The sequence below is a fragment of the Engystomops pustulosus genome, chromosome 10 (assembly GCF_040894005.1).
Source record: "Engystomops pustulosus chromosome 10, aEngPut4.maternal, whole genome shotgun sequence".
Classification (NCBI taxonomy): domain Eukaryota; kingdom Metazoa; phylum Chordata; class Amphibia; order Anura; family Leptodactylidae; genus Engystomops; species Engystomops pustulosus.
In genome coordinates this window covers 25,441,198-25,457,903 of record NC_092420.1, presented here as the reverse complement: position 1 = coordinate 25,457,903, position 16,706 = coordinate 25,441,198, and the positions used below count along the sequence as shown (strand labels likewise).

General features: G+C 43.1%; 1 protein-coding gene across 7 annotated transcripts in view; it reads right to left on the bottom strand.

Annotated features, from left to right (window-relative positions):
* Positions 1-16,706, bottom strand: part of PHF2 (PHD finger protein 2) — a 166,501-nt gene that overhangs the window by 89,248 nt on the left and 60,547 nt on the right. The window lies entirely within an intron of this gene.

The window sequence follows — 16,706 nt, the reverse complement described above, 5'->3', positions numbered from 1 at the left end:
TTTATATTTTGAATATGACACCATAAACATGTTTAATGATCCCCACGCTCCCTATGGCCACGTACGGACATCTAAAGTGTTCTCTCTTTACAGACCCCACTGAATGATTCAAAATTGAGAAACTGCTAAACGAATGGCGGCTCGGATTTGCGGCGTCCTTGTATTACACGGGAAGCCATTCATCCGTAGATCTGGCGGCTTTGCGATATTTCCACATAAGATGGTACATTTGCCGGGGAAGGCTTAGATTATCTGCGGGCACGATCCAGGTAGCATCTTCCCCCTCTTGGGGAAGCAGGGCACGTTTGTGCATCTTTTCTCACGGTGCTTCCAGGAGTGTGTTAATCAGAGATCAGCGCAGTAAATGAACTCACAACGAGGACTTAATAGAGACGGTAACACAACGCCCAAAGGCATGCAAACAAAATCAGGTTTTCCAAGAACCATATACAGAAGATTTGTATCCTCATTAGATGTATGGAAACACATGCGCATACATAATGCTCTCATCTACAGATCGGAGAACCCCGCGCCTTCCTGGAGGATGGAGGGGATTACCACAATATCACAGCGGCAGGACAGGCTCCTCTCCATGGCACATAATAACATCAGATGCTAAAGTATAAAGGAGCGACGCTGTGAGGGCCCCGTATTAATACTGTATTATTACATCAATATATTACACTGTATTGTATCGCTCGTCCTCAGCTTGCAAGGATGATGATCTAATTCCACCTCAGACCTTAGATCACACAAAAACCTAATCTGACTGAAATATAATAAACCGATGATTAATCTACCAATATATACAAATCATAGCCCCAAACAGCCACTAACATACAACATAACCACGTATATCATCCATTTACACCATGACCTGGGATATACAACATTCAGTGTCAACTAGCAGAACAATACAGCCCTGTACTATGGACACTAATGGAATAACGTAAAAAGGATTATTCCATTTGTAAAGGGTCAGAATGGGTTAAAAAGGAAATCCACCATCTAAATCTATCATGATAAACCAGGGACACTGAGGGTGCATTCACACGTTCAGTTTTTCAGATGCAGTTTCTGAAGCTGTGGTGCGGATCATAATGGGTGAGAACATATAACAGAGATGTGATACTCCTCTTATTTTTACTCAACTCCTGTTTGGACGTTAAAGGGTTATTCCTATCTGGGCATTCACATTTAATTTAATTCATCTGCTATATGTAAATTGGATGTTATTAAAAAAAATTTTCCTGTGTGAAGATAATTTCTCATAAATGTTGTTCCTTAGAAACCACATAGCTTCCTCAGATACGACCACCCCACACTCTGGTAGCTTTGGCCTGACATGTGCTATTGATCAGTGCCTGACCACCTGGACTAAGCATTCATTACCACAGGACGGCTGTGGGCCATGTAGTAACTCCTGGACATTTAATATACCTAAAACTATTTGTTTCTTTATGTATATCACTCCAGCAGAGGAGGTCGTATCCAAGGACACAGTCTGGTTTCTAAGAGACCATATGATGACATTTATGAGAAATTATCTTCACACAGGTAAAAAAAAAAAAATTTACCAATACTTTAATTTTTTCATTTAATTTAATGTGAATGCCCAGACAAGAATACCCCTTTAAAAACTGCATCAGAAAAGCTTTACGAGTGAATGAACCCTTACTAATAGATCCAGGCACTATTGCACTGTGTTATTCAGGGCCTCCTTCAAAATATCAACTTTTAAAGATCTTTTAGAGGCCGGTAGCCCAAACTACAATCAAAACCCACTAATTTATCGCAAAGTACCAGCATGGCAATCTAAGCAGCAACTTATTGCTCCCTGCTCTGTCGTAGCTTTCAATCATATCCTGAGGACACCAATACAGAAGGACAAATTAGAGATCCCCTGAACAGGAAGAATCCCCGGGCCTGAACCAGGGGCTACAATCATGATCCAGATCTATTCACTCCCGGCACTGATTGTGGCAAGTCTTGGACTGTGAGAAGATACCTTGAATCTTCTGTGGTGATGGCCTGGGTGCCCACAGACTCACCACTGGCCATAGGGCATTTTCACTAATAGAGTATTCTGGCTTAATCTCACGGCTGTGTTTTCACAGAGGATAAGCCAAAGGTCGAATCCAAATACGAGGTGAACAGGGCCCAATGCAGATGAGGAGCCAAGGCCGTTCTGCTATATAATTCAAAAAGAGAAGACACGACTCGATCCAAGAATGAAAATGATCCTTCGAGGAAGATTTTTCTCGCCTCTCTCCCGGGTTAATAAAAAGAAAACGTAAAAATAAAGAAAAAAAAAAATCTTCTTCCAAATCAGAGAGACATAGACAAGTGCGGAGAGGAGATCAGAGCTGAAATGAGAGCTGGCAAATTGTCAGAGGCAATTAGGCTTCCAGTATCACTTGTCTAATCAAGCTCCGAGCCTCGAGATGCCGACTTACGCTCTCCCTCAACTTGCCTCTTCCTCAGGTCTACCAAGGTCAACCTGACGACGGTGCACGTGGTGTGAAGAGATTGCCGAGGCGGCTAGGACCTCCAGCGCATGCACATCACACAAGGAAATGTACAATCATCTTCAGGATCAATCGTTTCTCAGAGACGCAGCTGACGGTGAAGGATCTGATGAATACTCAATACATACACAGATACTGAGCATTGATCTGCCACTAGCACCTGGACGGCCCTTACCGCGGAGCCCCGCTGCGCCTTCAATGGAAATCCAAAATGTGCACCGCTAATTCTCCAAAGACTGAAGGAACCCCTGACCCCCCTGCAGAAAATCACAAAAAGACAATGTACCAAAGGAGACATCATGTCACATCCAGCCTCGTGTGTTAGACATTAGCAGGAAGGAGGAGATCATCTCTGCTCAGATCAGTATTAGGGCCGTGTAATAGGGAAGTATTGGAATATATGGAATAAATGGTCCTTATTCTACTGTAATTGCACTGAAAATAGTAAATTAAATGGAATATTTATTAAAGCTGTATTCCATTCATATAGAATGATAGAAAGAATGATTGTTACTTTGTATCATCACTAAATATTCACCGGGGTTTAATGTATGAATCCTTAGAATAAGGTGGCTGCGGTGCCGAAAGTCTTGTCCAACATGTTTGTAGAGAGACTGCAGCGCTCAGATGAGAACCATAGTCTTTCCACTTCCTACCAAGAACTCCGGCATGGTACATGGTATATAGTGGCCAAGACTGGTATTGCAGGATTCATTCATTTGAATGAACGCAGCATCAGAAGTGGAACTCACAGTAATACCTCACTGATCACATATTGATCAATCATACTAAGAAAAGATGCTTCAGCTTAAAAATCTGGACAACCCCTTTAATTTTCTGCAACTTAGAAGAGGCTTCACTAAATCATCATTGTCGCTCCTTCTAAGAATTAATGGAGTCCCGGAGTTAAACATCCAGTGTTGGTGAACAAAGTTAAAAAAAAACAAGGACAGCACGGTGGCTGATTGTGTAGCACTTCTGCCTTGCAGTGCTGGAGTCCTGGGTTCTAGTCCCACCCAGGTCAACATCTGCAAAGAGTTTGTATGTTCTCTCTGTGTTTGTGTGGGTTTCCTCCAGGTCCTCCGGTTTCCTCCCACACTCCAAAAACATACTGGTAGGTTGTTTAGATTGTGAGCCCCATGGGGACAGGGACCAATTTGTCACGCTTTGTGCAGCGCTGCGTAATCTGTGTGCGCTATATCAATAAAGAATTAATATTATTATTATTATTAAAATACCACAATATTCTATCACTGTGAAGTTAACCCTGTCTATATGTAAAATTTGGGATTAAAAACATCATAGCCTGGCTCCCCTCCATAAGACCCCCCCAACTCCAGGTAAAATGATTAAAGGGAATCTGTTAGCAGTTTCAACCATAAAAAGTCGCAGACATTGTTAAGTGAAGGCAGCAGAGAACATCAGGATTGTAAAAAAATGTATTTATATTCCAGGACTGTAGCTGGACTTTGCTGGAAGAGATCTCTTCACAGAACACAATGCAGCCCCTCCCGTTGCGTAACTGCTGTCATGGTTAAACAGAATCTGTGACAGCAGAGGGGGGGGGGGGGGGGAGCTGTGCAGAAATACACTAAAGAGCTCTCATACCCCAGTGCACCAGAATGCAGCTACAATCCTACAATACAGATTCTTAAACAACTTATTTATTTGGTTTAACTTATATTTATTAAACTGGTTATAAAAATATAAATAAATCTAATAAAATGTTCATGTTGCTTTCAATATCAAGCTGCTATTTTTTGGTATTAAGTGCAACTCCCTGCAACTTGGAGCACACGTCTAGAGATTGCTAAACTGCAATTCAGTAAATGCAGCCAAAGAATAATATGAGGTCAGTCTGGCAACCGTAATATTGTGATAAAAGCTTGACCCAAGTATATAGTATCACATAACAATACTATTAATGTCTAGAGCAGATGTCATTTCTGATGCAATAAATTTAGGAATAATCTGCAGCGGCCTTTTTAATGTGTATGAGGATGATGCCAGTGGGTTACGCATACAGAGCAGGACCTGGTGCAATTACACCTAAAATAGCAACTAAAACCTTAAAGGCTTTTAATATTGTCTCCGCTCCCGAGTTATCTTGGTCTCCTGTAATGTTACAGATGCTGAGAGATAATCCAAAACAAAGTCCTTGATAATCGCCCATATAATAAACTGCCTCGTCCGAGTGTCAGTTTTTACTGGGATTCTTGCATTCCGTTCACTAGGAAAAGGAAAATTAATTCTGCCCAGAAAGGGAATCTAAACTAATAGATGGTGGCTTCGATGCATTATGAAGCAAACATACCATGATACTGCTGTAGCTGCACTGATGCAGAATAATATCTTGGTTAATCCCTGCACTGAGCGGTGTTGCTGATAAAACAGATATAACATTATGATAATTAATCTGTCTCGCTTCTATGGCTCCTTCAGAGCTTGATTCAGCACTTCTCCTAGCCTGGGAGTTTTTCTCTACAGGAGAAGATTATGTAATCCCTGGCTTGTGCCTGACAGGCAGAAGTAATCAATCGCTGCACCATCCCCCAGCTGCTGTGTATGAGTCATCCAGCTTAGTTTCATTAGTCCTGTCTGGACAGTTCAGGCATGTGAAAGTAATGTGTTTATGTACAGCAGCCAGCATGCAACCCAGCTTTCCAAGGTCCAGAATTTTATAATAGTTTTTTGAGCAAAACCACTAAGTTCAGGGATCAAACAAGATATGTTTCTGCATCAGTGTAACTACAGAATACTCAAGGTATGTTTGGTTCACAATACATAAAAACATACGGTAGATTTCCTTTAAAAACAGCCGGCTTTCAGGCAGACCTGTCTGCCCACTGTGACTACTACTCTACTAATGTAATAATCTTAGTAGAATATCTGCAGTTCTAGGGTTTCATGTTCCATTTCCAGAATCCCAGTTATCTTCTACAGCCCCCTTGTCACTCTGAGACACTGGGGCACATTTACTTACCCGGTCCTGTCGCGATCCCGGCTGTGCGTTGTCCGGCGATCATGGACTCCGGCGCGATTCACTAAGATCGTGCGCCGGTTACCTGCATGTAGCACTTCCCCGCTCAGGTCCGCCGGAGTTCACCTTCTTGTAAGTGTATGTCTTATAATTTAAATAGTAAAATCCTGCGCTCAGTCTAAATCCGTCGGATCGTCTGCAGCGATCTGTTGCATGAAAAGCCGGCGCCAATGCACCAAAATCCGATCGCATGCGACAAAATCCCCTTCTAAATGCCTGTCCCTGCGGAAAACCGCCGGAAATCCGGCCACAGGACACTTCGTAAATAAGCCCCACTGTCTCTTTAAGAAGGGTTTTGCGCTTATCTTTTGAAGATACAAGACGAAAAAAAAAATCCTGATCAAATAATAATCGCGCACAAACTGTTGGAAGTAAAACGCTAAGAATAACTCGCAAAACAAAGCGACGTTGCGGTGATGTTGTGTTTAAACACCTGCTGGGACTGTTTGCTGGAGGGAAGCGTGCGGCGCTGCAGGACGGGATGTTTCATGTGCGCACACGCGGCCTGTCTCATAGCACAGAGGCAATGTAAATACAGATAAATAAAAAGGACACTCAGCTATGCGGCGGCACAGTTATTTGCCTCAATTCCCCAGCCGCCGCTCGGTGGCAAGAGTTACTTTATCAGCTAATTCTGCTGCTTTATTTACAGCTCACGTCGCCCCGTACTGAGATTAAGCGAACCTAAAAGAGGTGTTCGTGTGAGGCGTCGCGGGGAACGTAAAAAGAAACAGTTACGGGATGAAAAAAACAAAATAAAAACACAAAAAGTTGTGTTTAACATTTAACTAAACCAATTGTCTTCACAGGACATCTTTATCCTGGTCATAGCTTCGTTTGTCTTGTACAGAGATCCACACTGCCTTACAGTTAAAGGGGTTTTCTGGGCTCTTAAAGGAACACACCAGTCACTGCTGATTCATTGAATTATACCTTGTGCGTCCTGCTCCTCCTTCCAGGCCCTGTACCAGGTATTATTCGATGAATTAGCTTTAACTGGAGTGTCCCTTATAATCAGATTGGTTACACAGATATAGGCTACATTCACACTGACGTGTGCCCGCCGTACCGTAGCACGACACATAGGTGCTGGGGAGAGGAACATAGAGGAACATTGCGTACGGCGCCGTATTTCGAGGAAAGATAGGACATGTCCTATCTTTTCACTGGGTACGGAACGGTACGGTTGTGCAGCGCGCCCATTGCCGGCTATGGGGAACGTATATACACCGTATGTACCTCCCCTATATGTGTGTGTGAATGCAGCCTTAGCACAGATTTATACCCTTACCAAGTGGATAGGAAATAAAAGCCTACGACCCCGGCTTCAGCACGCTGCACTTGCTGGTGGTATTAATACGCAGGGCCAGTGCTTCTGATATAGCACAGGACTATATTACTCTCCACAGAAAGGTGCAAATCCTGTGAAATCACCAGCTGGCACCTTCTTCACTGCAGAACAACAAAGGGCGATTACAACCAAGCGGAAACGCTTATAAATGACTCGGAATACCCCGTTATACACACAAAGTGCTCATCTTATATACATTATTATTTTTATTCTCCTACTAAAATATGTAAAACATATTGATGCAAGACGCTGCTCACAGTATTCCCTCTACAAGACTCTGGCAGAGAATTGCCCGGTTCCTGAGAATCATTAGTAAGGAGAGCAGAGAAGCATGAACACGCTAGGCACAGCTCCGTATTTCCTGCTGGTGCCCTCCATCTGCCCATAATGTACAAATTGGAAAAAACACTGCACTGTGTTTGAAGTCTTAGATAAATATGTATATATCCAAAGAACAGCCGGCCAGGTTGGGGGGCAGAAAAACTGAAGGAAACATTAAGGAATCTTATGTCAAGCTGCAAGTTCTTAAAGTGGCAGTACCCAGCTAAATAGTCATGGGAAGACCCACGATTCTCACTATCAATCACTGTGTGTGGGAGGAGTAATCAGGACACTCACTGCCAATCACTGTGTGTGGGAGGGGTAATCAGAACTCCCACTGCCAATCACTGTGTGTGGGCGGGGTAATAAGGACTCATGCTGCCAATCACTGTGTGTGGGAGGAGTAATCAGGACTCTCGCGGTCACCAACTGTGTGTGGGCAGGGTAATAAGGACTCCCATTGCCAATCACTGTGTGTGGGAGTGGTAATCAGGCCTCCCGCTGTCAATCACTGTGTCAGGGAGAGGTAATCAGAACTATCTATACCAATCACTATGTGTGGGAGGAGTAATAAGGACACTCACTGCCAATCACTGTGTGTGGGAGGAGTAATCAGGACTCTCACTGTCATTAACTATGTGTGGGCGGGGTAATCAGGACTCCTGCTGCCAATTACTGTGTGTGGGAGGGGTAGTCAAAACTCCCGCTGTCAATCACTGTGTGTGGGAGGAATAATCAGAACTATCTATACCAATAACTATGTGTGGGAGGGTTAATCAGGACTATTGATACCATAAACATGTGTGGGAGGGGCAATCAGAACTATCTATACCAATCACTATGTGTGTGAGGGGTAATCAGGACTATCAATACCGATAAATGTGTGTGGAAGGGGTAATCAGGAATATCGATACCAATCACTGTGTGTGGGATGGGTAATCAGGACTCTCACTCCTAGGAGTCCTGTTATGATTTACTATGATTTTAGTCAAAAATTCTGTTCCAAATCTATAAATGGCAGAGCTCATCTTTTCTCCCTTTGGTGAACTGCAATAATAACAATATGAATAATATGAATAATCCTATAATTGGTGAACTGATTATTTCCAATACAGTCCACATTATAGGATTTTTGGTATAGGGCAGGTAAGGATACTAGGTACATGATGCTTCCCAGGTGTCTTGGTGTATACGTTCATGAGGCTTGACATCTAGAGCCTTGTCTGCAGCCGTTTCATCACGCCGTCTATGCCGCAACATTGTGATGAGTCACATTCACGGCTCCAGATGACCACCGCGTCACGTGCCCCATACTAAGCGGTGTAACCTACTACGAGATAAGAGGCGCTGCGCTCTAGTGCTCAGGACATTTCTATCCGGCGCTCATTACACGGAGATGTGTTTGGTTTGCTGGAGATTACAGTCCTGTGCTTTGGTAACGGATATTGTTCCACAAAGAAGATTATTTCCATCCTGTGTGCCACATTCTGCACATTACAGCTGGCGTTGCGATGATGCCCAATGTGATGCGCTGCAGTCCTATGGCTGTTTGCTGTGGAATATCCCTGCCTAGCAACCAGGCGCTTAATGCTCATTCCCCACTGACTCTCATCACTTATTTACAACGCTACAGCCCCTTAAAGAAACAGCGCCTCATTCTGCAGAAGCTAATTCAGAGATAAAAGGGGGCGCCAATACATCCAAAAGAAACTATTATATTTAGACTTGGACACCCAAGTGATCAGATTTTGTTTACAGTTGGTGAAAAATTTTATGTCTATGAAAAGACTGAATGAACATGACCCAGTTCACACAGGGGACGCAGGACCCCCTTCTCGTGATCGGTGGAGCCTCATTACTTAGACGTGTGAAAAAGACATCATATAATAATAAATTATATGATTATTGGGACAATTCCTGCATAGAGAAGTGCATCATTAAAGGAAACCTACCATTTAGAATGGCAGGGGTAAGCTGTAAGTACCGAGCACCAGCTCAGGGTGAGCTGGTGCCGGTACTTACTTTCGTTAGTGTTATAAACTGCGGTATCGCGGTTTTAACACTTTTTAAACTTTAGAGCAGAAGGGGCTTCGCCACTTCGCGCGACCGTGCGCGCGCAACATCTCCGCTATTTCCTATGGAAGCGTCTTCTGCTCTACAGTTTATAAAGTGTTAAAACCGCGATACCGTGGTTTATAACACTAACGAAAGTAAGTACTGGCACCAGCTCACCCTTAGCTGGTGCTCGGTACTTACAGCTTACCCCTGCCATTCTAAATGGTAGGTTTCCTTTAAGTGACCATGTATAGGCAGTACCCTACTTAAGAACACCTGACTAATAGACGACCTCTAGATACAAACGGACCTCTGGATGCTGGAAATTTATGGTTCTTTAGACCCAGGCTACAATAAACCACTGTAACAGTGATCACATGTGTCTGTAATGAAGTTTTATTGTTAATCTTGGTTCTTTGACAATCCAACATTTTTAAAATCCAATTGTCACAGAGACCAAAAAAGTTTGTCTGGGATTACAATGATAAAATATACAGTTCGACTTACATACAAATTCAACTTAAGAACAAACCTACAGACCCTATCTTGTATGTAACCCAGGGACTGCCTGTATTAACTAAAGTCAGAACGTGACTTTAGTCAGAGTGTGATGTAATATATTGATGCCCTACATGAAAGGACTAATAATATAGGTTCAGGTACGGGAGGAAAGACACAGATCAATAAATCAAAGTCATCTTAAGATAGAAAACCCCTTTCATCTTGATAGCCGTGAATCGTGAAAATCTATGAATGACATTAGTAAAGCTCCATTACGTCTTATCTAACATTTTAATCAACGTCAACTTCCTTTCAAAGAACCACGGGCCATTTCCTTACCTCTAATACATGGACGATACACACACACACATATATATATATTGCTGCTGCCCTATTCGTTCTATATGTGTCATTTTAGCAAGAATTCATATGTGGCGCCCAAACAGCAGAAACCAGTTCCATTCATAAGAATAGAGTTGTTTTGGCGGAAAGTACATGGGTTTCTGCAAGCCCTATTTGAAGTGAGTGGGAGGGTCCCAAAAATTTAAGGAACAAAATCTATATCTATCATATAAGCCATCAGCCAGGTTTGGAGAAATCGGGGCACCAGCCATCAGTAGTGTGTGGCCAACTCTAGGCACCAGCCATATGAAGTGATCAACAGTGTCTGGAGAGCTTGAAGCACCCGGCATCAGTCGTATGAAGTGTTAGGGCAGTTCGATGCACCAGCTATCTAAACTGTTTGGCCAACTCTAGGCACCAGCTATCAAAGGTGTTTGGGGAGCTCGAGATACCGGAACATCTGAACTGTTTGGCCAGCTTGAGGTACTAGTCACCTGAAGTCTTTGAGCAGCTCAAGGCAGCTTGAAAATCCAGAAGATACAATATCCAATTCTGGCCTATTCTTTAGGTCTACCCTCCATCAATGCAGACTATGTAAATGTTCACCTTCAAAGGAAACAGGTCTGGTAGTTTTTCTACCCTAAACTTGACCCATCATGTAGTGCATCAAGCAGTGACCTTTCCTATGGTGCAATGCCCTTCCTGGTTACTAAAGTAAACCTGCCTGTGGGTATCAAAGGTTTTAAAAGTTGACTTTTCAGCAACACAAAGATCTTGAGTTCTTTATGATGTGGGTCCAGTTTGGGGTTAATAAACCCCCTGACAGATTCCTTATTATTGCAGTATTGACTCTGCACATATCACCAAGAAGGTCTAAGAGGGAATCTAAATTATCTCGGCCAATGAAAATGTGTCTATGTTCTGCTAGTGTCTAACCACAGAGATTGAGCTGTAGCATCATATTGTAGAGTCGATCTCTATGCAGGAGCCGGCCCTGCCAGGTCTACAAGGGTAATTCATGATAATGGAGCGTACCCTGGACATGGAGTTTACATCATAAATCAATACGGCCATAAGTCTAATTACTGCAACAAAAGAAACAGGAAAACTCACATTCCCTGACAGTGTCATCTATATACTGATGGAGGAGACGGCCCGTGGTGTAAAGGGATTCTCCAGCTTCAATTTAATCCCACTTTGTAACTCTTAATAATGAGCCTTTCTATGGCCGGAGATGAAATATTAATACCATATTTTATTAATGAAAATGAATCAATGTGAATCGGAACAGGGAAACGCTGAGGGATTTTGCGGCTCTGGCTGGTTGTAAGTTTAATGATGTAAATTATAAGAGAGGTGTCACTTTTTATGATCGTCCGTAAATGGTTACTGTGTGGTTGTAAACACCGCGCTGGATTTACTATGGACGTGCCATTTATGGTAAATTAGGGCAATACGTTGGGAATACATACGATGTTTGATTTGCTACCTGAGGGTTGTTAAATACTAACAAAACACATGATGGCAATCAATATAGGTTTATATCACGGGAGCCTGTAATTTTGATGGACATGTTATAGCAAAGAAATGTTAAACTAACACTCCAGAAACATTTATTTTTGCGGTCTGTAATAAATTCCATGATGCTTCACCACAGCATCACATAGGCAGCTAGACACTGCTCCATATCTGCCTGCTGGGAGGGTAGTGTGATTATGCTTCTCTCTAAGGCTACCTGAGACAATAGGAGACCAAAAGTATACAGTCAGGGAGGCTACTACACTGTAACTGTGTGCACAGGAGACAAGCTAAGCATCAGCAGTATCTGTGATAGGAGTCTGTGCCCCCTTGAGGAGAACTTGTTTTGTACAATACATGCAGGTTGGTGTAATTTTGGGTGTGGGGGGGTCATCATGAGATCACATGACCCAACCATGAAAATGGAATTTCTTGCACCAATGAGATCCTCACCTTGAGCCCCTGCAAGGGGCTACTGACTTTTTCACAGGGTTGATACCCTTGGAGTAGCCTCTCTTAGCAATAGCTGGCACATGGATGAGCAGAAGGCACCATTACATAATAGCCAAGGCTGGAGGCAGTAAGGATATCAGGGAACAGCAGAAGTGAATAGAAATATTCCATTACTTGTCACTCCCCTCATCCCAAAAACTGAGAAAATAAACATCTGCACTACACATTATACAATACAGACGGTCCCCAACTTAAGAACACCCGACTTACAGACGACCCCTAGTTACAACCGGACCTCTGGATGTTGGTAATTTCCTGTACTTTAGCCCTAGACTACAATAAACAGCTATAACAGTTATCACAGGTGTCTGTAATTAAGCTTTATTGTTAATCCTGGTTGTTATGACAACCCAACATTTTTTAAATCCAATTGTCACAGAGACCAAAAAAATTTCGTCTGGGGTTACAATTATAAAATATACAGTTCTGACTTACACACAAATTCAACTTAAAGGGAATCTGTCACCACATTTTTCACAAATACAGGTAGTGACAGGTTCCCATAGAGCCCCGGTAACTATCTGACATCTTTCTTTTAGCTAAAAATTATTCCCCTGAGACTCCCATAAGTTCAACTGTATAGTTTTACCTGGTATCTAAGCAAGGCTACAGTGAGTCCAGGTGGGCGTGGCCTCCTTGGGCTGAGTCCAGCAGTTCCTCCCCATCCCTATCTCTGTATGCAGCTCTAATGTCATGTGACCAGGGTGACATCATCACAGGACCTATAGCTTTTGTAGCATTAGAAACTGTACACTAAGCATATATCTCATGAGATCACAGCATATTTTATCACATGAAATCACAGCAGCCTTTAATTATTTCACCCTGGTCACATGACATTAGCCCCCTTCCCTCCAGACTCGCTCCAAAGATGCATAGATACCAGGCAAGATTATAACTCTGATTTTATGGGGATCTGAGGGAAACTACTTTTAGCTAAAAGCAGGGTGTCAGATAGTTACTATAGGAACATGCCACTACCTATATTTGCCCGTACGAACAAGCTAAGCCCCCCAACCCCCCAATTTGATAAATATGTAAGAACCTGGAGTTCGTATGCCTAAACTAAGCCTAGCAGCAATGGATCATTGTATAACTTATGGATGTGAGTCCAGATTTAAAGGGACTTAGCAGAGCTCTTCCCACATGTTATTCCCGGAAGCATCCGACAAACCATCCCATAACACATCTGAATAGATGAACTATAAGCTGAAGCGAGAAGCGATGTTCCTTACACAGCAAAGGTAAATGGTGCAAATATTCCATAAATATCCTCCGCCCCCTGGAGCTAATCCTTAATTAAGCCCTATTCAAACTGCACTAACATACCACAAAATATATCTAAAAATCTTAGTAACCGTCTGCAGGAATAGATTTACATACAGCTAAAAGGTCGTAGAATTTGTATTTTTTTTTACTAAGATTCATTTTTTTTAATTGAGAGACCGAAGTAAATGTTTAATATTTGTTCCTGGAGAAATGACTAAATTATAATCCTTGTACAAACGTCTCTGAAAAATGCAAAGCAGTAACAGCGGGTTCCCCGCATTAGGTACACCCCCCAAATATAAACATTGCCTGGTGTAAGGTGACGCTACTCTTCTGGGTTGTACATTGCGTTTCATCCTACCTACCTATACATTACTCCTTGTAAAACGAGACAGAGGACAATAGCTCTTAATTAAGTGGTAGCACTACTAATATGCGGCTCGTGGCTACATGGCGGTAATCTATGGTTACAGAAGCGAGAGTGAAATACCGCCTGGGTGTAATAAATACACATGGCAGACGTATAACCGCTAAACCCAGCCATCACCATGCAAGGTGCACTCAGCCTTCTTCATTTGTATTGTAGTCATATTGTTAATGAATTATGAGGATGAGGATGGACAGAGGTGTTATTCCGATCCAAGGGGAGATAAAGTTATAGGGGTTTTCCGGGTTCCGGAGTAGTACAGCAGCAGTTGCAGGTTGAAGCGGAGATGGGACTGTGGACTTGAATAAAGACAGAGGCCTGTGATGAAGGAGGCGCTGAACCACAGCACCACAGGGGGGTATTTTTATACCCTCCTACAGCTTATATTGAAAGACCCCATATCCCGGTTAAGAGAGATCAATTTATAAACAACAGATTTGCATCAAAATGTGCGCAACAAAACTGTCTAAAATGCCTTGCGCCACATTTATCGAGGGTTTTATGACTTGTATGACAACATTTTTCAGAATTTGACCACATTTTTCTGACGCTAAGCAAACTGATAGACGGTGCAAATTTAGACGACACTAGTCTCTAATACTACGCCAGATTTATTATCCAGATCGGACATTTAGAAAAATCCAGGCATAGTAGACTGTCTATGTCTCTTTTAGATAAGTCTACCCCATGGAGGTGACATCTTGTCATCACCATGTGACCTCTGCAGCCAGTCACCAGCCTCATCAGTGCTCAGCTGAGGCCAATGATTGCATGCAGCAGTCTCAAGATATTGTTAACAAAAAATGGTGGATATCAGCAGAGATAAAGCATCAGAGAGATGCCCTTAAAGAGGACCTGTCACCCAAAATTTCGGCACTAGGAGCTGCTTACTAAAGTAAGCAGCTCCTAGTGTTTGAACAAACGCCACAGTGTTAGATTGATAGCGTTATCGGTAACCTCCGGTAACACTATCAAACACTGCGGCGGGGTACAATGAAATCATCAATACCTGACGTATTCATGAGGGGGCGAGGTTGGGGCGTGGTTAGGGTCGGTGACTGCCGCATGATGCGTGGCAGTCACCGCCAGCTTATGGAGCGAGGGGGGGGCGGTCCGATTCCCCTCATGAATACATCAAACAGATTTGCGAGCGGTTCGATAGTTACACTGTACCCCACCGCAATGTTAGATAGCGTTATCGGAGGTTTCCGGTAACGCTATCACTCTAAGGCTATATTCACACGAACGTATGGGGGACGTATATACGGCCGACGTATATACGGCCGATATACGTCCCCCATACACTCCTATGGGCACACGGCACCCTACGGGATAGGTACGGTGCCGCACACGTGCGGCACTGTACCGTTCCGTACCTGAGAAAAAGATAGGACCTGTCCTATCTTTTCCCGTAATACAGGGCCGTGCGCCATAGGTTGCTATGGAGAGGGGCGGGGGTGAGCTGCGCTCACCTCCTCCTCCTCTCCCCGTACACTGCCGTTGCCCGCTACGGTACGGTACGGGCGGGCAACGGCAGTGTGAATATAGCCTAACACTGCGGCGTTTGTTCAAGCACTAGGAGCTGCTTACTTTAGTAGGCAGCTCCTAGTGCCAAAATTTTGGGTGACAGGTCCTCTTTAAAAGTCAAAGCCAACCAAAGCCTGATGAACGATGCCAATTTATTTCATTTATTTCAGATTTTAGACACCTCAAATATCACATTGGATAGCAATAACCCAACCCATCCTCGAAGGGCAGCTCTAATATCTTACATTTTCGAAAAATTTTGTCTAATATCAGGGCTCTGAGGTAATAATGTGTATATGCTCTATGGAAACCTTACCCTGGTAATTTGTACGGCTTAGAACAAACACCCGGTGTACTGTAAACCCGCAATAAAAATGAATTATTCTGAAAGCTTTCCGCTAATAGCAAAGGTTTCCCTTCCGAACATTCTGCCTAATAGCTTGAAATAAGCCCCATACCAATCCCATCAAATTAAAGACAACAGGTATCGTCGTCCTAATGAGATTCCTCTCTCCGCGGCCCGACAGAGAATCTCCTGCCTGTCACTTATTAATGACAACAAACCATAAAGGGTCGCGGGGTAAAATGAAGAAAGCGCTGGTGATTTTCTAATTACTTCCAGCAAGGAATATCAATAAATCCGCACACCTTGTATCTGTGGACAAAGGCGATCGGCAAACATCCCCCCCCCCTTACCGGGAATACGTACAGAGTCATTTATCACATCGCTACAGGCAGAAATACAAATAAACATTTGCTCCTCTCGGACGACATTGTTCTCAGCGGAGGCTACCCTCAGGACACCGGAGGCCACTGATAAGGTCTTAGATAACAAGTTATCATCTAAACACCTGCTATTAACATGCAGGTTATTCCCTATACTGGAGCCATCCAAGGAAATATAAGACACCAAATACCAATAACGTCACCCTTACTTTTTTTGTTTTTGGAAAATGTAAGCTTTGGTGTCCAGCTTCAGTTATAGGGTCTTCATACATCAAATAGGCATCAAATAGTCCCAAATACATTAATAACTCAGCTGCTATCGGGCCTCCCATTCCAGCACTGCAGGTCATGATCACCATTGATCATGTGATTATTCAGCCAATCACTGGCTTCATCAGTTACACCCACTCAGGTCAATTACTGATGTGTTGTCAACTACCAGTCTGACCGGACCAAAAGCCTTGGGAACTGAACTCTGTAGTACTGGAACAATAATAGTACATCTTCATGCTGCACATCATGGGACAGAGAGTCAGTGATCGGGAGGGCTATTTAGGGAACTACAATTTTCCATGCACATATACAAGC